The 22,801-nt window shown below is 36.9% G+C and overlaps 1 pseudogene across 1 annotated transcript in view; it reads right to left on the reverse strand.

Moving 5' to 3' along the window:
* Nucleotides 1-739: 739 nt before the first annotated feature.
* The window catches only part of LOC309802322 (ankyrin repeat domain-containing protein 26-like), a 60,542-nt pseudogene continuing 38,480 nt past the window's right edge, over nt 740-22,801 (reverse strand). Inside the window, exons 13-19 of the transcript XR_014296163.1 lie at nt 19,856-19,962; nt 18,149-18,278; nt 11,917-12,207; nt 11,114-11,331; nt 9,488-9,716; nt 2,799-2,843; nt 740-1,619 (exon numbers count right to left, since the gene is read on the reverse strand). The product of XR_014296163.1 is annotated as an ankyrin repeat domain-containing protein 26-like (transcript). The remainder of the gene's footprint in view (nt 1,620-2,798; nt 2,844-9,487; nt 9,717-11,113; nt 11,332-11,916; nt 12,208-18,148; nt 18,279-19,855; nt 19,963-22,801) is intronic.

Consider the following 22,801-nt stretch of genomic DNA (forward strand, 5'->3'; position numbering starts at 1 on the left):
AGGGAAAAAACAGGGTGAAAAGTTTACAGAGAGAGGAGATTTGAAATCGACATTGTGAAGAAAGAAGATGCAAATTAGCTAAATAAAAGTAGTAGAATAACTTTCTTCAGCAGCACGTAGATGCCTGGGTGAAGGTAAGGGGGGAGAATGATAAGCAATCTCTTATGAAGTTCTGCCAACTAAGTACACTGAAAGGACAGAAGAAAAGGGAATAAAGGATGTAAGTAAGAGTCGCTAACATTTTAGCTCTTGGAATTGTTGGGAAGGAAAACACTTCCTCTACCCTCTTACGTTCATTAATTGGGAATCTGCAAATTAAATTGACAAAAGCAGATTACCATGAGAAAAAAACATTTAGCTGTGGATGACTACATGCAGGGGTTCACAAAGAAACGTGATTTGAAGGGCTGGCTACAACTGGGGGCTTATATACTACTTAAGTGACAGGGAGTAGGAGAAAGGCATCTTCTGAAAAACATGACTTCTTGGTGGGGGGAGGGAAGGGCACTTATGGGAGAACAAGTGACATTTAGGAAAGATAAATGTTACATTAGGACAATATATGGGAGATATGGTAGTTTTAGGAAAATGTCTGTTTGAGTCTGGTGCTTGGGACTCTTCTCTAAGACTGTTTCCAAAAAGTAAGTAAGTAAATAAATAGAAAAGGTGAAAAGTCTTAGGCAAATTTTATTTCTCCATGAGGAAAGATCTATGAATCAGTGTTTAAAGTTATATATACTAAGTTTCATGACACTAGAACAATTGTAATACATCCAAACATTGACAATAAGGACTTCCCTGGTGGCACAGTGGTTAAGAATCCTTCTGCCAATGCAGGGAACACAGGTTCGCCCTGGTCCGGGAAGATCCCACATGCCATGGAGCAACTAAGCCTGTGCGCCACGACTACTGAGCCTGTGCTCTAGAGCCCGCATGCCACAACTACTGAAGCCCGCGCGCCTAGAGCCCAGGCTCCGCAACAAGAGAAGCCACCACGATGAGAAGCCCGTAGCCCCCGCTTGCCCCAACTAGAGAAAGTCCACATGCAGCAACGAAGACCCAACACACTCAAAAATAAATAATATTAAAAAAAAAACCCCAAAACATTGACAATAGCCATAGCAGCAGTATATCCAAATGATGTCTGTCTAAATCTTTAGGTCTATATATAGTGATAAAATTGGAAATAGAAAAAAGCTATCAATCAACACCACTATATATCAATGACAAGTTTGGTTGTCTGGGTGCTGGTATCAGGGCTCAGTTTGAGTATGTAAAACTCAACAGTTTTTTGATTCACAAAATCTGATTAAAATTAAGTTAGATGCAGAGAAACATGGTTTAAAATACTATATAAATTTTCATCATACACATATAATACAAGAATATTTTCCTTTAATCCAGATTTTCACATCATGTTTAATGGGAAACAACTAAAATGTTATGCAAACAACCCAGGAGGGAAATTTTTACTATTTATCTTTTAGATCATATAATCTTTCTTCAAAATCAGTACATATCCTCGTGATGTTTTCAAAACTAGATCTTGATTTAGATTTGACTCATCAGTAGCTCCTAGATGAGAAGCTCTATAGCATGCTGATTCAATTCAGCAGCAGCTGAAAAGAAAAAGAAAGGATTACATTCTTTACCTAAAATACTTGAGTTAACTAAATATAAGTTAGTAAAAAAAAACCTGAGACCTTTCTAAGCGTTCAGAAGAATGAAAAGTATCTATACACGACATAACACAAAATACAAGATTACTAGTATATAATTTGCCTGTGGTTGCACGATGAATTAATTGCTCTTGTGGCTGAGTATCAGAGCTTCTGGCTTTCTCATTCGTCATTCATTTACTCAACAACCATCTGCTAAGGTGTTGTAACAAGCACTGAAATTACAAGATGAAGGTGACACAGTCCACCCTGAAAAATCATACTATAAACTGGAAAAACAGACAAACAGGCAATTTCCATAGAGTCATAAATACTATGACAGGTATAAAAGAGGGTATAAGGAACACTCAGAAGTGACACCCAGCTTTGTGTCAATACTGTCAGCTTTTTGGTGGAGGTGGTATGTAAGTGGATACCTGAAGGACAAGGGAAAAGTACGGGAGATGGAGGGAAGAAGCAAATACAAAGACTAAAGGTGAGGAAGAGCACCTGTGGGATCGCAAGCAGTCTATTTGACTGGATGTAGAGCAAAGGGGCAGAGGAAGGTAGTAAAGAGATAAGGTTGAATACTATGGCAGGACCCAAACTGATTTGGGTGTTTTTATTCCATGATAAGGAATTTGGAATTTTTCCTGAGAGCGAAAGATAAACCAATGACAAAGTCAATGACAGGAGATTTTAATGTCAGCCACTAAGTGACAGCTACACGAATGTGACTGCTTGAGTCTGGGTTTTTTGGCCTTAATCACTGCCAGAAACTTGAGAAGTTGATAAACCCCATGTTTTCTAATAGTGTCAGTGTGCAGGTTGACAGTTCCACAGGGATGGCAGAAGTAGAGAGGAAGGATATAGCCAGAAATAAAAAGAAATACATAGACATTTTGAGATTTTTTTTTAAAGCTGTGGAACATGATAAATAAATGAGGAATCAGGATATTTTTCTTTATGAATGTTCATTCTTTCACATTTTTTCATTAGATATGTATAAGAAAAGATATTTAACCTATCAATAGTATCTGTCATCCAAACAATGGAAAGAGATGCCATTTACTACTGAATATTTACAGTTTATTTCAGAAATCAATGTCTAAATTTAATTCATAAATTTCAGCAACATACCTTTTTCTAGTACTCTAGTTATATTTTTTCCATCTCCTGCCACATCTGAAATAAGTCAAATATTATTTAAGTTAGACAAGAGACATTTTTGTAGGAATGATGTATAGCTTTTGAAATGTGGCCTTTAAATAATACTTCTAGAGACTAGACCTAATTTGAGGATTGCTTAAATAGAAAAATAATCACATCAATAAAATAAAATAAATTCCTACTTATTTTGATTTTAGATAATAAAGAACATATATATGTAATGTTATTTAGATTAATCGGATAAAAAGTACAATAAATATCAGTCTACTGAATATACATAATTTCAGAGGGTGATATTTGATCTTATTGGTACAAACAAGTTTAAACGATTAAAGTCATATATATATTACAATGAATGCATTACTTTGCAATTCTTAGAAAAATTGCTCTTTCTAAAAGTTTAATCAGTTTTTTACTCTAATGGATCTTTCCTTAAAATGAGTTTTCCTTTCTTACACTTCTATATAACTAAAATTTTAAGGTATGTTCTATGGTAATAATTTTTCAACATAGAATCTTAAATACATAAAATGGAGAAAATGGTTCCGTTGTAATGTCATGTCAAAATTCTACGGGCAAAAAATTAAGTAAAGGTATTTTGCTGTCTATATTAGGACTGAAACATTTATTTCAGAAAATCTGCTTGAAGAAAGGAAAAGTAGAGGCTAGAGCCAGTTTTCAAACTCAGTTTCTGATTCATGACTTTCTAGAATTAGAAACAAGGAAAACAATACATAATTCTTTAACTGTAACTTTGTTTCCATTCTAGAAATTAGGGCCAACTTTTTGAAACATTTGACTAATTATAGTTATCTACTTAATTATGAAATGTGTGGGAACATTTCAAACTGTATTACAAGTGTCTCCACCTAGAGTGTCCTTTTAAAAATCTTTCTTATAAAAGGCACCCTCTCACTAAACAGGGTCTCAAATAGTATACTGAACATGACAAACACTGTGATGATAAGGATATCATGATAGCCAACGCCTTTGTAAATTTTAGGTGCGAAGACAAATTTTTTGGCTAGCAGGTTTCCCAATATTTTCAGAGACTGTTTTCCATAACACTTTTCTGACAACAGCACTGTAGAGAGGCCCTATGAAATGAATAATGTGACAACATTACTAGACAGGTTTTGTGAAATTAATAACTCATAACAGATGAAGGAAGAAGCCTTTACTGAAATAATTTTGTATTACCATTAATAAACACTGCAAAATGTAGGTCACGTTTGTACATGCGTTGAATTAGGGAATGACCCGTGTAAGATTACTCTCTTTTCCCCCAAAAGCTCTTTTCCTCAATATGTCCTTCCAAGACGCTTATGTTGATTTCTAGGTGAAGATCATGTTCACCTGGAGGAAGTAGTTGGAAGTCGAACATTAATAAGGAGAACAGGGCTTCCCTGGTGGCACAGTGGTTGAGAGTCCGCCTGCCGATGCAGGGGACACGGGTTCTTGCCCCGGTCCGGGAAGACCCCACATGCTGCGGAGCGGCTGGGCCCGTGAGCCATGGCCGCTGAGCCTGCACGTCCGGAGCCTGTGCTCCACAACGGGAGAGGCCGCAACAGTGAGAGGCCTGCATACCGCAAAAAATAAATAAATAATAAGGAGAACACACCTGCATTTTTCTTTAAACTTTTCCATTTAACAAAAACACAGAAAGGTGAGAAAATTATACACAGGAAAACAATATATCAGCAAGTTTTAATTTTAAAGATTTTTAGTTAGAAGGATTCTCTCACAACTGGTAGTTTCCAAACTATGTCCCATAGTAATGGAAGGTCCCCCACTGAGGACACTGCAGGACTGAAGGAAAAAGAAGTCACAGCTTCAAGGTCTCCGCCACTCCTTTAGCTAAACAGCTCTATATTTGTCTCTGTTTTATATAATACAGTTTCATGCAAAATTTTTTTTTTTTTAAAAAGAAAGGTTCTTTTCCTTGAAAGAAAATTTTTTAAGGTATGAGAGTCATTGATTTAGTCAAAGTCCCTAATTTTACAAAAGAGGTAACAAAGGGTCAGAGAGACTTTGTCACAAAGCCAACGTGTCACAAAGCCAACGGCCTTCTCGCTGAGTCTAGAGAGAGTTCTACGCCAGCTACTTCCTCAGATTAAGAAAAAAAAACACATAGATTTTTAACTATAACTCAGAGAAAATGAATATGTAAAACTTTGTCATGTAGCTCAATAACGTTTGATGCATGAGACATGAAATAGTAGCTTTCTAACTAAATTATATGTTTCAAAGGCATGAACAAGAATAAATTATCATAACTCCTATTAGTAGCAGTCAATATATTTAATTTATAAAGCACAGATTTTTTTTTTGTTTGTTTGTTTGTTTTTTAACCAGAGGACAGGGAACTTGAAGGAGAAAATCTTTAGTTGAATCACACAAGCCAAAATTTAGGAGATTCTTCTTCTTTTTTAAATTATTATTTATTTATTTATTTTTGCAGTACGCGGGCCTCTCACTGTTGTGGCCTCTCTCGTTGCGGAGCACAGGCTCCGGACGCGCAGGCTCAGCGGCCATGGCTCACGGACCCAGCCGCTCCGCGGAATGTGGGATCTTCCCGGACCGGGGCACGAACCCGTGTCCCCTGCATCGGCACGCAGACTCTCAATCACAGCGCCACCAGGGAAGCCTGAGGAGATTCTTCTTTAAAAGGATATTCGTTTCCTCCAAATAAAACTTGGTTTACCGAAATGAGTCAACAAATGAGTTATCCACGTTGTGGGTTATTTATGGCAAAATTTAAAACACAAAACAGATTTCTCTTTACCATCTAGCATACTTCAATCTCTCATCATTAGTTTGTATGTACAAAAAACATGAGTGTAATCTCAATTAGAATTTAAATCCAGTCAGAAAGTACAGGCTAATTCCTTGGCCTAAAGTTTCAACGTGAAGACTTACACTCCTACCCTCCTCATGAGAGGAGGGGAGATTTACCCAATGCGTGAATTTGGGAGAAGGAACTAAGAAGTGCTTGCTTGCTTCCAAATCTCTTCTTTGAGAAGGTGTGTGTGCCCTCAGCACCGGGAACTGGGGTCTGCTCTCATGCCTGCAGTAAGCAGCCTGCCCTGGGGCGGGGGTCAAGCATTTGCTTCCTCCCCTTAGGCCTAATTTGGGATGAAGTATTCTGAGGCCCACTGTGACTGCACACCTAAAGCACGTCCTCCAATTCGTTAGTTATGTGTCAGTAACAAAGCTCCTTAGTTGATCTCCAGCTGCTGACTCCCACGTGCTGAACTCAGAAGGGGAAGAGAAGTGTCATCTGCCACCTACCCACCACAGCTCCAAGGCAGAGGACCACACGACACTGAGGGAACGTTTTCTTCTTCTTCCCTGACTTTATAATTAATGTACATTGTTCAAGACAACCCCCACTATAAAGTAGGGGAAAGGTGAAAGGAACATTTTAGAAAGAAACGTAGTGAAGCCAGTAACAATATGAAGCACAACAGGTATGTGCTCGTTCACCCAACCGTAATATATTACTGTTAAATTATATCTGAGACTGCAGGCTGGAAAATAATGTTGCACTCTCTTTTTAAGACCAATTTGATAAATATATACACACCACACACATACACATGCACACTCATTTCCAAAGTTAATTTATTTTCAGTAATTATTGATACTTTTAAAAGTTGATATCACTCATTTTAAGTGTCACGAAAATGTAATAAAATCAAGTCATTTAAACCACTTCAATTCATTATCCAATTGTAAACAGGCTAAGGTATGAAGGAAATTACACTTGGCAGTCTGTAGATATTAAGTACCTATATTTTGCTGCAGAGAGAAGAACTGAGGAAGAATTTGTAGATCAAAGAGCTGAAAAACTAAGTACAGGAAAAAAAATGAATGAAAGAAAAAGAACTGTTAAGAAGTTGAACTATTACCTCTATCTTTCAAAAGATAAAATGCCTACTCATTTGTCCATGTGGACAAAATGAAGTGGGAACAAGAAGGATTATACTGATATAATAAACTGAGACAATAAACAAGTTTATTGAACTCTGCCTGTGCCTTATGAGAAACTAGCTCAACTACTGTGGTAATTTGATTAGAGTTAAAACTCAAGAGTGGATAGGCACTGCCTTGGTGATGTAAACACGAGGCCTATTTTTTTTAAAAGAAATGTGACTCAATATTCTGGTGAGACACAAAATGTTGTGTCATATAAAAAGTCAAAGTCTTAGGAATATTAATTGTTTTAGCTTCAGTGAGTTTGTATGACCACATTTAGAAAGAGAGTTGCTAAACTGAATGGACATTTGAACAATTTTTTAAATTACTTAAATAAATCATTAGAAAAATTTTCAAAGTGTCAGTAATGCACCAAAAGTCCAAAATCAGTCAATGTAAAATGTAATCCTCCTACTTAAGACAGATTTAAAGGGCATTTATTAACTACTGTGGCCATGCATCGTGTTCGGCACACAAATACCTAAAAACTCTTGAACATAAAAAAATCTTTAAACCAGTGAGATTGTGTCTGTTATAAAGTTGTCTGGAATAGTTTTTAACTTTTCAGTTCTTGAAAAAATTCTATGTGCAAGAAAATCTAACAGTGATGTAGCTATTTTGGCTAATGTTAACCTTTTGTATTTTATAATAATATAATTAAATAACACAATTGAAAAAAACTGTAAAATTACTTCTGATATATAGGACCAAACATCCCAGAATTAACTAGAATGTGAAAACTGAGGGTAAAATTAGCAAGACAGATACGTAGTAATCTCCTACCCCCACAATGGTATCAACTGCTAAGACTGAACTTCATGTACTGGTGAGGGAGGTAATAAATCTGTGTTAGGTACATGGAGTAAGCTTGCTGCTACAACCAGCACAACTGAAACCACACACCTAGAGCAGTACTTTGCTATAATTATTTTCCTTAAAGTTAGGGGAAAATGCTGAGTAAGATAAAACTTCACAGTAGGAATAGTCCAAAATGTTAAAACATTGCCAATAAAGGAGAATGATAAACAAATGCAATCTTAATGCCATTTTTAACATTTTACTTTGTAGAATCATAGCTAAAACCTTTAGAAGGCTATTGTTTTATCATGTCCCATCCAAAAACCCACCTCTTTCTATCATTTTAGACAGTACGTTAACACCTCTCATAGTATTATTTTACGTTTTCCTAGTAGAAATAATTATATTCCTAGCAATTCCAGAAGGCACCTTCTTTCTGTAAGTCTTACTAAGAATTATGTGAACAACAACTGTATAATAACTCTTCCGCGGCATTCTGTAGTCATTATGGAGACGTCTTTGCATCTTGATAGAGTTAAGTAGTGCTCTTCAATCTCTCTTATTCAAACCAGCACGATTTGGCAAAGACCCCACAAGGGAACTATGTATACCTAGTAACTACAACATGGAGTTTAAAATAAACTATTTTTCGATTTATCTAGAATTACTAAAAAAATAAACGCCTCTTTCCTCCAAAAAAATTAAAGGAAAAAATTCCCGCAGAAATTTTCTCTCACATTGTTTTTGCATTCACACACTCTTTCATCTTCATCTTGTAAAATGATACATTGTTTGATTTTTTGGGTGACAACTCATGGGAACATTCTAAGTTTACATCATGCTTAGCAACTGACAGAGGGCTTGACATGCATTTTCTTTTCGACCCTGGAGTCCAGTTTCATGGCTCTGAAGCACTTAGACCCAATTTAGCCACAGCACTGTCTAAGAAACCTTAGCTTTGCTCTTCTATGATTTCTTACGACGTGAAGCCAAATGAGAAAACAGGTTGAGACTTCATTTAACAAGGCCTACTTTTCTCTGCATCAAGAACGTCATGAAAACACCATCAAAACCATAACCCCGTGTGCACTGAGTTGAGATGCATATTTTAATAACAATGATACACAATGAAAACCAGTTGCAATTTAAAGACTCCCCATCATAGTCATCATTCATCCAGGTGATGGCAAGATAGAGACATAAGTGGACTTCATTTTAAAAGTTTAAATATTTGCTTTATTTACGTATTTAGAAATGTTCTACAATTGCTCAGCAAGACATTTTATAAAAATTCAATAAAAATGCTCTAAGTAAAATAGCAATTAAGGATGCACTCTCATGTACGAAAATGACAAAAAATTTTAACTTAAAAACAGAAATTAACCTATTTAGTGCTGCAGGTCTATTTAATTCACATAAAGGATTTATCTAGGATTCCTTTAAATTAAAAAAATCCATATATGGTTAAGTGTTTGGATGCCAATCATTCACTTATGCTTAGGGGTAGAAAAACTAGGGTACAGCAAAACTTGAAAATGATTATGAACCATTGCCAAACTGAAATCAACTAGAAGGTATATCTTTGGTTATTAGACAATAATATTTAATTTCTAAAATAGGATTTAACTGCAGTTGTTAGAAATTTAAAATTTGTCAGTTTAATTACATTTACTGAATAAAGTTCATGATAAATCTCTCTTGAAAATGAGAAATCCAGGGACTTTAAAAAATCATAAAATTTCTGTCTCTTTATTAGCACAATTAATTATGGCTTTTACTTCGTGTGTGTAAGTCAAATAAACAATTCAGAATTTCACCAAATTAAAAACAAGAATTATTATCAGAAATCTGAAACCCAAGGAAAAAAGGATAGTATAACTAACCTTGGTCAAGTACATCTCCATGCTCTCATGTGAAGGGCGTGAGCTTGAGGTAGAAATCTCTAAGTTTTCTCCTGGAGTAAGATATCTATTGAGCACTAAACTATTATTAATATTTCCTACACAAGGTGGCTTCAGGACTGGCCTCGTAGTAAGAGTGCTGAGTAAAGATCTGTTCTGCTGTTTCTCCACCAGCAGTTTGGTACTGACCTCTGCCAGCCTCTCATTAGTCCTGGGAAGATGGCAAAACACCAATTTCATTCATTGCATTTTCCCTAAATGATTCGTAAATGATTTGCATTTTTTAAATTGCCATAATAGTAAATGGAATGAACCATTAAACCACGTTTTAACACTGAAAATGGGTCAGAGCAGACCTATTATAAACAATTCTAGGTGTAAAATTGTTCTAAAGAAGTATATATGTGTCTGGGGGATCCTTAACTAACAAGTCAGTCAGAGTCGGGAGAGGAGAGAAATGGCGCCAGCGATGGAGACGGCTTAACAGGTGACGCTTGCTGCCTTCTGCGATGGCTGCACTTAGATACCCACCTTTAGTAAACCAGTTCAGGGATGAAAAAACAAACCATCCCTCAAAGACATTTTCAAGCATTTGCTTTCACCACCCCTGTATACACATTTCACTCATTACCTCAGAGGAATTAAGCATTCGGCACTGAGGAATAATCTAGAGCAGCGGTCCCCAACCTTTCTGGCACCAGGGGCCAGTTTCGTGGAAGACAACTTTTCCATGGATGGGGGTGTATGGGGGTTGTCAGGATGGTTCAGGCGGTAATGCGAGCGACGGGGGGCGATGGGGGGGCGGCAGGTGAAGCTTTGCTGGCTCGTCCACTGCTCACTTCCTGCTGTGCGGCCCGGTTCCTAACAGGCTGCGGACAGGTACCGGTAACACTGTTACTGAGGCACTGGGGGTGGGATCTGCCCTTGCGGTCTTCCACGCACACCCTCACGCAGGCCACCGTGTTATTTTTAGACACTTTGTGAATTATACGGCCCTTCGCCCCTCTGTTACTTTCCCCTTATTTCACAAGCATGCCTTTATGTAGAGTAGAAAAACTTCAAATACAGTAGTTTGTCTCAGGGCGCCCTCTAGCGATGATACCAAAGATCATAATCAAGAAAGTAAATTTACCAAATGCTAGAATGTGACGCTTTGCGTTTAAGCGGTAATCTTCCAAAAAATAATTAAACTCGTTAATATTTCTATTTACGGGAATTCCAACAAGAAATTTTATCTCAGTTACAAAGTTTCAAAAACACTTAGCTTAAAGACTAAATCAGGTTAACTATTGGGTTGGCCAAAAAGTTCGTTTGGGTTTTTCCAGTAACATCTTACGGGAAGACACAAATGAACTTTTTGGCCAACGCAATATATGAAAATATAAAAAATAAAGTTATGTAAAACCAACAAAAAGGTGGGGAGATGAAAACTGGACTCACATTTTAAAGGTGACTTCACTTACTAACATCATTTTCCAAAGTTATACTATCTAGTTAGCTTTCACTCCTACTAATCTCATGAACCTGGCTCAATAAAAATTATGCTTTAGAGGCAAGTTAATGAGCTAAATTTAAATTTATTTTCTATGATTCTACGTTTTGACTTACTTGTTTCGTTTATTTGCCAATGACTTTCTAACTTTTAGTTCTTCGAGGTAGAGTTGCTTATATTTTTCCAACTCTGCTTTAGTAGAATCTTCTTGAAAAGTTTTCATTTTGGAGAGTTCAGATTCCAGATCTTTAATTCTGAGTTCCATTGGACTTCTTATTGAAGCATTATTATTCTCTCTTAACTGCTCTAAGTTTTCTTGAGATGCTGCTTGTGTCTAAAGTCAAATAAAAACATACATGTTTAAAATAATTATAACCTGAATAATTATAGTATATTTGTTCCCTTCAGTTTTGTGTCAATGATTCAGAGAGCAATTTTAAATGTGAAAAAAAAGCTGAACTTTAAAAATATTTATCATCAATGTAAACTGAGTTAAATCTTAATTATAAAATTAAAGTTGGATCATTCTTATATTCGTACTCATGTAATCTGATAATTCAAAGAATAATAGGATCAATTTTAAAATTTTTAAATTGAACAATACAGCTAAGAATAATCCAAGAGTATAGTACAATTTCTAAATCATAATATTTTCTTTTCATCCTAATAGTTTTGTTTTATACCAGTTGGTCTTAAAAATAAAATGATTCCCTAGTGAGAATCGTTCTGAAAGATCAAGTTAGTGAGAATAATGATGGAAACTGAAATAGTTAAAGGGAGAAACAAATGTCACCTTCCTTCCAGAAATTTACAAAACAAACTGCTATAAGGGAAGTAGAAGAAACACATAAAATGTATACATCCGAAATGTAATTTATAGTGAAGTGAATTAAAGCACATTACAGATCAAAAAATTAACCTGTAAAAATAGGTTGACTTCTTTTAATTTTTCTATTATATCCTGTCTTGCTCTTTCTTCAACCTCCCATTTATACTGCTCTACTTGACTGTGTTCTATCATATTCATTTCTATATGACTTCTGAGGTTCACTGCTTCTTGTTCCAACTTCTTTTTATTCTTCTCTAGTTTTTCACATTTCTTTTGCATTACTTTTATAGATAATAACTCCTGTTGGAGAACTTGATTTTTTGCACCAAGATGTAGACATTTTGAAGATGCAGTTTCCAGTTCTGCTGTAAGGTCATCAATCTGCATGAATAAAATAAAATCGCTTGGTAATTAGGGACGTAGACTGAAAATAGCCTAACTCAAAACCAGTATCAACTTTTAAAATAAATTCAGTTACAATAAAATGGTGTCTATATTGTAGCGTGTAGGACCTTGAATTACTAAGAAAATGAAGAAAAAAGTTCAAACCACCAAGAGCCACAAATATATATCCTTCACTGTCATCATTGTTACACAAAATTTGCATTTGATTTTATACTTTTATTCTTCTATTGTTTCATGTCTTTCCTCCATAAAATGACTATAAGTCACCTCTTAGTAGAAAGCCTCTTACTCCTTCCCCACTCCCATCTTAACCCTCCATGATTTTTAAAGTTTTAGGGATATCATATTGAGTTATTTAGGGCTGAATTAATAAATGCCTCCCAAAATAAGACTCGGAAAATCAGACTCTAATGAGTCTTGTAAATATGGCTTCTAATGCCATAAGCCTTTTTTCTGAACTACAAATATTTTATGCTAATTTGAATTGCATTCCAAGGAGAAATGCTTCGCAGGGTTAAGGAGAAATCACATCTCCCAGTGTAATAGTTTAGCGAGATGATCCATACATTTTTCTGAACAAAAAAATGCCATTAATTCTTGCAATGCTTTGTTACTTTCCACAGAATAAGAGAACATACTAAACAAAACAAACAAAAAAACTTGCTGGAATTTCAAGGACACTGAGTTGGGAAGAACTACTTCCCTTTAGACAGAATGATTATTTGGTCAGACAAGGCAAGTGGATGTGGTAGTTTAAAAACATGTCTACATGTTTTGAAACTGGTGGCGCAGTGGTTGAGAGTCCGCCTGCCGATGCAGGGGACACGGGCTCGTGCCCCGGTCCGGAAAGATCCCACATGCCGCCGCGGAGCGGCTGGGCCCCTGAGCCATGGCCACTGAGCCTGCGCGTCCAGAGCCTGTGTTACGCAACGGGAGAGGCCACAACAGTGAGAGGCCCGCGTACCGCAAAAAAAAGAAAAAAAAAAAAACATGTCTACAAATTCTTGGACACATCTCACGAAATTCTCAGGGCTTCGCAAGACTGTTAATGGAAGCCTGACGGCCCTTGAAGAGGCTGAAGGTGACAGCTTCTAGGCAAGGGAAGAAAATGACACTGCAATCTGGAGGGAGGGGGACTCTAGCTACAAAGCAGCTGAAAGTAAAACTGATGAGAGGGATAAGCTAAAAAAAAGACTATTAAATATAAAGGATCCAGGACTCATTGGGTTCAAATATCTGTATCCCATTTACAGCATCTCCACATGCCCAAATAATGCTAAAACAGAGAAATAGCTTCTGGGCTAAGATCAGATTTAGGGTGCTGCCAGGAAAACATGGTCTAAAGATGAAGCCAAGACTGTAGAACCCTTTATTAACACCCTGGAAAGACTTAAGTTGGTGCCTCAAATTCCTTTAAGGATCTTAAAAAAGCATAAGAATTTTAAAGGCATCATCCTACAAAGTTTCCCGTCCTACCGTCCTACAACAGCTTCACAAGAAGCCCAAGGGGAAGAGCTTATCTCAAAAAGATTTGGGAGGGTAGCTTTTCCAATGTCATGAACCCCAATAAAATTCACAGGACATTCAAAGCTTTAAAGAGAACTGTGGTAGCAAAAACACTGCTTGCTAGCTTGCATTAACAGAGACCAAGACAGTACAAAATGAGAAGAGGCCTCTGGGATTTTCTTAGAAGTTCTGTAAGTCCCCCTTCCTCCAGGTTTCAGTGTCATTTTCTTCCCTTGCTGGCTTGGGAAACACTACTCAGCTGCAAACACAGGTCATTTCTTATGAAAAGGACAGAACAAAGAGCTCAGAGGGTACAGCAAAGGAGAATCACTTCCATGGTCGGGACTAAGTCCTAATCACAGAGCTGGCAGCAGATATCAGGCTGTATTGCAGAACTGCTATGGAACAGCATGTCTTCCATTTTCCATTTCTGAATGGGGGAGTCTTTAGCAGTTTAACAGAATGTTGGGTATGTGGGTGGCAGAAAATTTGTCCCTTTAGTTCTCAAGTCTTCGTACTGAGAGGATTGGTACTCAAGGGGCTATACTCTAGAAACCACACCCAGGAGCCTCATCCCCATCCGTACCTGGTGAAAGATGGTAAGATCCTGGACTCAAGCCTGAGCCTGACACCGTAACAATTGAGACTTGTGGGGGAACTGAGTAGGGATAAGTGTATTCTTCATGTGGAAGGAATATAAAAATTGTGGCCGGTGGGTAGTTTATGCTGGTTTTTAAATGTATCCATAAGTCTTTGAAAAAAATTATCCCATAAAAAAAGGTAGACTATGGGCCAAGCATAAGTGACTTATTCCTAATGAACAGAATATGGTGAAAGAGATGCTGTGTGAATTGCAAGGCGAGGTTAGACAAGGCAACACAGCTTCTGCCTGGCTCTTAACCTTGGAACCCAGCCCCATGTTGTGAGGAAGCTCAGGCCACAAAGAGAGCCTAGGTGTTCAGGGTAGGTGTTCCAACTGAGGGGAAGAGAGGCCAGCTGTCCTGGTTATGCTTTTCCTAAGTATAGATTGTGAACAAAATAAACGTTGCTTATTTCAGCTCCTAAACTTTGAGGAGATTTTTAGGAAAAAACAGATAGAAAAGTGGATGAAAAAAAGAGATAATAAGAAACATAACTTAGACACAGTAGGAATTGGTTTCCTATAAACTGGAATCTAATAAACGTTGAGATTAATTTAAAATGACAAACAATGCTGATGAGAAGAAGCAGATAACTAGAAGAAAGACCTAAGAACTATTCAGGAGGAAGTTTTGGGCAGGTTCCCTTCACTTACAATTTCTTACAAATAGGCAGGTATGCCTCTTCAGAATTTCCCCTCAAGTTTGAAGATAAGGAAGATTGGTAAGCAAGGAGACATATGAAGTGTAATAGTTGAAAAACAACTAGAAATCGTCAGTTTAATTACCAAAATCAGACTTCTTTACCTCATCTCAATTAACTGAAATTCTAAGGGATAGGCAACTTTGAATATTTATTAATCTAGGACTCAATCTTCATTGACCTTTCCTCAGAGAGGAAATAAAACATCATGGAAGCATTTTTAATCTTCTCAGTAGTAAAACAAATGGAATGTCCTTTGGCAGAATATAATTTTTCCTTTACCTTACTTAAAGCTTGTTTGTAAGGGAAGGTAGGATATCTCATTTTTACATTGTACCACAGTGCTTCTCTATATCATACAAACTGGCTTTGAAACTTTGAAATTCAAATTACTAATCTATTATTTGTCCCAGATAAATTATTACCTTTTTAAAAAAAATTATTTTATTTATTTTATTTATTTTTGGCTGTGTTGGCTCTTCGTTGCTGTGCACAGGCTTTCTCTAGTTGCGGCGAGCAGGGGCTACTCTTTGTGGAGGTGCACAGGCTTCTCATTACGGTGGCTTCTCTTGTTGTGGAACACGGGTTCTAGGTGCATGGGCTTCAGTAGTTGTGGCACACAGGTTCCACAGCTGTGGCTTGCGGGCCCTAGAGTGCAGGCTCAGTAGTTGTGGTGCATGGGCTTAGTTGCTCCATGGCATGTGGGATCTTCCCGGACCTGGGCTCGAACCATTGTCCCCTGCATTGGCAGGCAGATTCTTAACCACTGCACCACCAGGGAAGCCCTACCTGGTTTTTAACAGCTATACTCTTAAAAATTTTTCTTTGGATGGGATGAAATAGTTATTCTATTCATTATGTGTTAAGCTATAAAGTACAGCTATGCATCTCTTTCTTTTTCAATCAAAGAAGGTAGATACAGGGAACTGTGGTTTCTGAGAATGCAGGATCTATGTCAAGAACAAGATCAGCATGAGTGTTATACACAAGAACCACATCAAAAGATGATTTAATTGTGAATTGCAACATGATGGCTTAGAGAGACTTCCAATGAGGAAAGCTGACAGCCCAGACTTAATCTTCTCCTAGATGGTGAAACCTATGGATGAGCCTATGAATTATAATGAGCTAAACATAATGAAGCAGATAGCAGACGAAGTCAGCGGATCTCGTGACCAAGATTTGATGGAAACTGGAGTGAAGTGGGAGGCACTGGGTGAGAGACTAAAGGTCTGAATGGAGGGAGAAAAAAAGGAGTGGACTTTACCTTTGTAAACCTACTTCCCATTGTGTCATGGGGTCAGTGAGGCATAAGCTGGCCACAGGCTCCTTCAAGAGGCAAAAAACCTCCACGGAAGTAGAGTTAAAGACATTCCACTACACTGACTTTTTATTATTACATAAAACAACTGGTAAGATGCAAGATGACGAAGAAAGAATTCTCATAAAATCTGACTTGATACTGGCATAGGACAGACATATAGATCAATGCGTTACCATTGAGGATGTAAAAGGAAAGCCCCACATTTACGGCCAACTGATTGTAAGAGTGCCAAATAATTGAATGAGACAAGAATAGTCTTTTTAACAAATGGTACTGGGACAACAGAATATCCACATACAAAAGAATAAAATTAGACCTCTACCTCATACCATATGTAGAAATTAAGTCAATATGCAAGAGCTAAAACTACAAAAGTCTTAGAAGAAAACACAGGTGTTTATCTTCATGACTGGATTTGGCAATTCTTAGATATGACACCAAAAGACAAAAATCGACTAACTGAACTTCATCAATATTAAAGACTTCCATGTTTTGAAGGACACCATGTTTTGAAGGGGAAAGGGCAAGCTCCTGAGTGAGAGAAAATACTTGAAAATCCTATATCCGATCGAAGATTTGTATCTAGGATACAAAAAGAACTCTTACAATTCAATAATAAAAAGACAATCCAACTTAAAAATGGGCAAAAAGTTGAATAGACAGTTCTTCAAAGAAGATACACAGATAGACAATAAGCACATGAAAAGTGCCTCAACGTTATTAGTCAACAGCAAAACGCAAATCAAAACCACAAGAGATGCCACTTCACACCTACTAGGATGGCTATAATCAGAAAGACAGGTAATGACAAGTGTTGGCGGGCATGTAGAGAAATTGGAAGGCTTACACACTTTGGATAAAAATGTAAAATGGTGCAGCCACTCTGGAAAACAGTATGGCAGTTCCTCAAAGGTTTAAACAGAGTTACCATATGATACAGCAATTCCATTCATAAGTATATTCCAAAAAGAAATGAAAAAAATATGTTCACACCGGAACTTGGACATGAACGTTCATAGCAGCATTATTAACAATAGCCAAAAAAGTGGAAACCACCCAAAGGTCCATCAACTGATGAATGGATAAATAAAATGTGGTATGTCCATACAAATGAGTATTATTCAGCAATAAAAAGAAAGTATTGATCCACGCTACAAAGCAGATGTACCTTAAAAATACTATGCTGAATGAAAGAAGGCAGTCACAAAGGACCCCATATTCTGTGATTCCACTGACATGAAATATCCAAAATAGGCAAATCTATAGAAACAGGGAGTACAGTCGTGGTACTAGGGCTGGGAATAGGAGGAAGGGAAAACTGGCACAGGGTGATGGCTAAAAAGTACAGGGTTTCTTTTTAGGGTGATGAAAATGGTCTAAAATTGATTGTGGTGATAACTGTATAACTCTTTGAATATACTAAAAGTCACTGAATTGTACAGTTTAAATGAGTGAACTGCATGGTATGTTCATTATATTTCAATAAAGCTGTCACCAAAAAATAATGGATGCTTTGGGGTAATGGTGTGCTGCTCAGCTTCAGATCACTAGCCATGGTTCAAGACACAAACAGTCAACAGTGTGCCCTTTTTATGGAAAAATTATATAGGAAAAAGCTGTCTTTTTTACTGGTATCAAGTCTAAAAAATTAAGAGACAAATCTATGTTTCACTGCTCAAAGCATGGAGTGATTTATATTTCCCCCAATTAAATGGCTTTTGGGTCCCAAAACTGATTAAAAATTACCTTATGTTTTAGCATATTAATCTGAATATCCATTTCACTTTGACTGGTTTTTAAATCTCCATGGAAACTAAGCTCTCCATTTTCATATTCATTTAACTTCCTTCTTGGCATTTTTAAGAGTTTCTTAAGTCTGTAGAAATGCATAGAATGAATAAGTCAAGTTCTTTAAGAGTAGATAATTAATAACTATTTAAACAGATATATGTTCTATCATATAAAATAAACTCTATAAATTATAATCCTTTCTCATCTGTTCTAATCTAATATGGTTTGAAAGCATAATAACTAACTTATAATCTTAGGTAAATAATATGAAGAAAAATTTTACGACACATGCTAAGTAAAGAGTTAATATAGTATGTGTATACATATATTATACGGTTCTTATAAGGAAGCTGTTATTAGTATCCATTTTTAGTATGTTAATATGAAATACTAACTTATTATTAAATACTAGTTATAAACCAGACATCAGTATCCAAGCTGAAGAAGAAGAGCATATCATATATGAATGTTTTGAAAAGACACAAAAAGACATTTTGGTACCTACTGACCACAGCCTCTACAAGAAGCAAAGAAATAACACGCAAAAAATCATCGACACTCACTCACTCAAAATAGAAAAAGAAACAAGAAAGAACAGTCTTTGGCGTCTGAGCTGATGGAGAAGAAAACCAGGCTGAGCTTCATAAAAAAGGAAATCAGCAGAGAGAGAATGTGTACCAGTCCCTTCAAGCTGTTTTAAGAGATCTAGAAATCTTGCCCAGCACAATGTTAACAAAATGCCAAGCAATGTAGAGAAAATTAAATGAGAGAAAAATACTAATGAGAATCAGGGAAGAACCATAAGTACAACACCAAAATCCACAGATGCTCAAGTCCTCCTAAGCACATACTCCTGTATACTTTAAATCATCTCTAGATCACTTATAATACCTAATACAATAAATAGTTATAAATACAATGTAAATAAATTCTATGGAAATAGTTGCCACCTGAGGCCAATCCAAGTTTTGCTTTTGGGAACTTTCTGGAATTTTTTCCCCCTGAATACCTTCAATCTGAGGTTGGTTGAATCTGCGGAAGCTGAGGGCTAACTGTGCTCAGCAAATAACCAGAAAGGAAGCCATGTGGAGGCATCACAGACATTGGGAAACACTCTTATTATTTTTTTTAATCTGAGTGGTCAAAACATGATCATTAATTTTATTATTCTTTAAGTCATACATATGTTTTTGTATGTATATTTTAGAACTAAACTTTTAGAGCAGAAAGAAAACATAAGCAAAATCAAGATAGTTTTTGATGTTGTTAAACAGTGACACAAATAGGTTTTTAGATATTAAAATACTTGAACGCTGAAGGGGAAGAACACAACTAAAAGAAGGCAGGATTACCCAAAAAGAGCAAAGATATCTTGCAGACATAAAAATTCAAGGTAGATGATGAAGAGCAGAGTGACATTACTATATGCAAGGCACACTATTGTTATTGTTTTAGAAATCATTAAAGAGGAACTGTAGTACTGGGGCACTCAAAACAGTTTCAGATTGTGCTGTGAGTTTCTAAAGTAAACTTTTAAATAGGATGGATGATTTAAGTATGAATATACACATATAAAAGGAATTTGTATCTAAGGTTTTAATAAAACAAAATTATAGTTAAATCAATTAATTGTTGAAATTATCAGAAATATTAAAATCTTACCCAGTAATCTCTTTTTCTAATTCACTATTTTTCTTCATTTCTGGATCCAAACTATATTCCAGAGACCGTTTTAACTCAATATATTTCTTTAATTGCTCCTTTTCATCCTCAAAAAAAATTTTTTTAATTATTTTTTAAAACCTAGAGACTTACTCTTCTTTCTTAAAAATATTACTTCTCATGAGTTCATGAGTAATATACGTTTATAGTGAAACACAGTTTATAAACCTGATGCCAATAAGGACGATTTCAAAAATAATCACTTTTCCTGAAACAGCTTATATTGATTTTTCATTTTCATCATTTTTCTAGAATTTAAATTGCCAAAATTTATTTGTTAAAAACAGACGTTTTGGGACTTCCCTGGTGGCATGGTGGATAAGACTCCGTGCTCCCAATGCAGGGGGCCTGCGTTCAATCCTTAGTCAGAGAACTAGATCCCACATGCAGGCCGCAACTAAGAGGTTGCATGCCACAACTAAGGAGGACACCTGCTGCAACTGGGGAGCCCTCCTGCTGCAACCAAGACTTGGAGCAACCAAATAATAATAATAATAATAAAAAATAAATAAGTAAATAAATAACCCAGAGGTTTTTACACGTTAGTGAAAGTTTTTTAAGGAGTGGTTATATTTACGTTTTAGTTTCTAAAGATGCCCTAGAAACATTTTCATCAGTGGTTTAAGATATTCCAGGTCTTGCTAAATCACATCTTATTAATATAATCTTTGAAAAATTCCAACACAAGATAAAGCCTTTCATTCTCTGTAAGCATTCTTCCATAGGTTTCAATTTCTCCATTTCTATTAACAATTCTTCTCTTTAAATAAAGTTTAAGTCTTCTATACACTAAATAACAATGTAACTCCGGGCTTCTCTGGTGGCGCAGTGGTTGAGAGTCCACTTGCTGATGCAAGGGACACGGGTTCGTGCCCCGGTCTGGGAAGATTCCACATGCCTTGGAGTGGCTGGGCCCGTGAGCCATGGCCGCTGAGCCTGCGCAACCGGAGCCTGTGCTCTGCAGCGGGAGAGGCCGCAACAGTGAGAGGCCCGCGTACCGCAAAAAAAAAAAAAAAAAAAAAAAGTAACTTCTTCTTGATTCTTGTAGCTTTTTCTCTCATCCTTTTTCTCCCTCACCCCCGCTACTGGACTCTTACATTGTTTTTTTAATTAATTAATTAATTTTATTTATTTATTTTTGGCTGTGTTGGGTCTTTGTTGCTGCATGCAGGCTTTCTCTACTTGTGGTGAGCAGGGGCTACTCTTCGTTGTGGTGCATGGGCTTCTCATTGCAGTGACTTCTCTTGTTGCAGAGCATGAGCTCTAGGCACATGGGCTCAGTAGTTGTGGCTTGCGGGCTCTAGAGCGCAGGCTCAGTAGTTGTGGCTCACAAGCTTAGTTGCTCGGCGGCATGTGGGATCTTCCCGGACCAAGGCTCGAACCTGCATTGGCAGGTGGATTCTTAACAACTGCACTACTAGGGAAGGCCTGGACTCTTACATTCTTTTTTTTTATTATTACTATCAAAAAGTTTATTTCTTCTTTTTTTACATTTTTTTAATTTTTTTTTTGCTTTATAACAAATTTAATCAGTTATACATATACATATGTTCCCATATCCCCTCCATTTTGTGTCTCCCTCCCACCCTCCCTATCCCACCCCTCCAGGCGGTCACAAAGCACCGAGCTGATCTCCCTGTGCTATGCGGCTGCTTCCCGCTAGCTATCTACCTTACGTTTGGTAGTGTATATATGTCCATGCCGCTCTTTCACTTTGTCACAGCTTACCCTTCCCCCTCCCCATATCCTGAATCCATTCTCTAGTAGTTCTGTGTCTTTATTCCTGTCTTACCCCTAGGTTCTTCATGACATTTTTTTTCTTAAATTCCATATATATGTGTCAGCATACAGTATTTGTCTTTCTCTTTCTGACTTACTTCACTCTGTATGACAGGCTCTAGGTCCATCCACCTCATTACAAATAGCTCAATTTCGTTTCTTTTTATGGCTGAGTAATATTCCATTGTATATATGTGCCACATCTTCTTTACCCATTCATCCGATGATGGACACTTAGGTTGTTTCCATCTCCGGGCTATTGTAAATAGGGCTGCTATGAACATTTTGGTACATGTCTCTTTTTGAATTATGGTTTTCTCAGGGTATATGCCTAGTAGTGGGATTGCTGGGTCATATGGTAGTTCTATTTGTAGTTTCTTAAGGAACCTCCATACCGTTCTCCATAGTGGCTGTACCAATTCACATTCCGACCAGCAGTGCAAGAGTGTTCCCTTTTTTCCACACGCTCTCCAGCATTTATTGTTTCTAGATTTTTTGATGATGGCCATTCTGACTGGTGTGAGATGATATCTCATTGTAGTTTTGATTTGCATTTCTCTAATGAGTAAAGATGTTGAGCATCCTTTCATGTGTTTGTTGGCAGTCTGTATATCTTCTGTGGAGAAATGTCCATTTAGGTCTTCTGCCCATTTTTGGATTGGGTTGTTTGTTTTTTTGTTATTGAGCTGCATGAGCTGCTTATAAATTTTGGAGATTAATCCTTTGTCAGTTGCTTCATTTGCAAATATTTTCTCCCATTCTGAGGGTTGTCTTTTGGTCTTGTTTATGGTTTCCTTTGCTGTGCAAACGCTTTTAAGTTTCATTAGGTCCCATGTGTTTATTTTTGTCTTTATTTCCATTTCTCTAGGAGGTGGGTCCAAAAGGATCTTGCTGTGCTTTATGTCATAGAGTGTTCTGCCTATGTTTTCCTCTAAGAGTTTGATAGTGTCTGGCCTTACATTTAGGTCTTTAATCCATTTTGAGCTTATTTTTGTGTATGGTGTTAGGGAGTGATCTAATCTCATACTTTTACATGTCCCTGTCCAGTTTTCCCAGCACCACTTATTGAAGAGACTGTCCTTCCTCCACTGTACTATCCTGCCGCGT

Source organism: Mesoplodon mirus, assembly GCF_964341445.2.
Source record: "Mesoplodon mirus genome assembly, chromosome: 4".
Lineage (NCBI taxonomy): Eukaryota > Metazoa > Chordata > Mammalia > Artiodactyla > Ziphiidae > Mesoplodon > Mesoplodon mirus.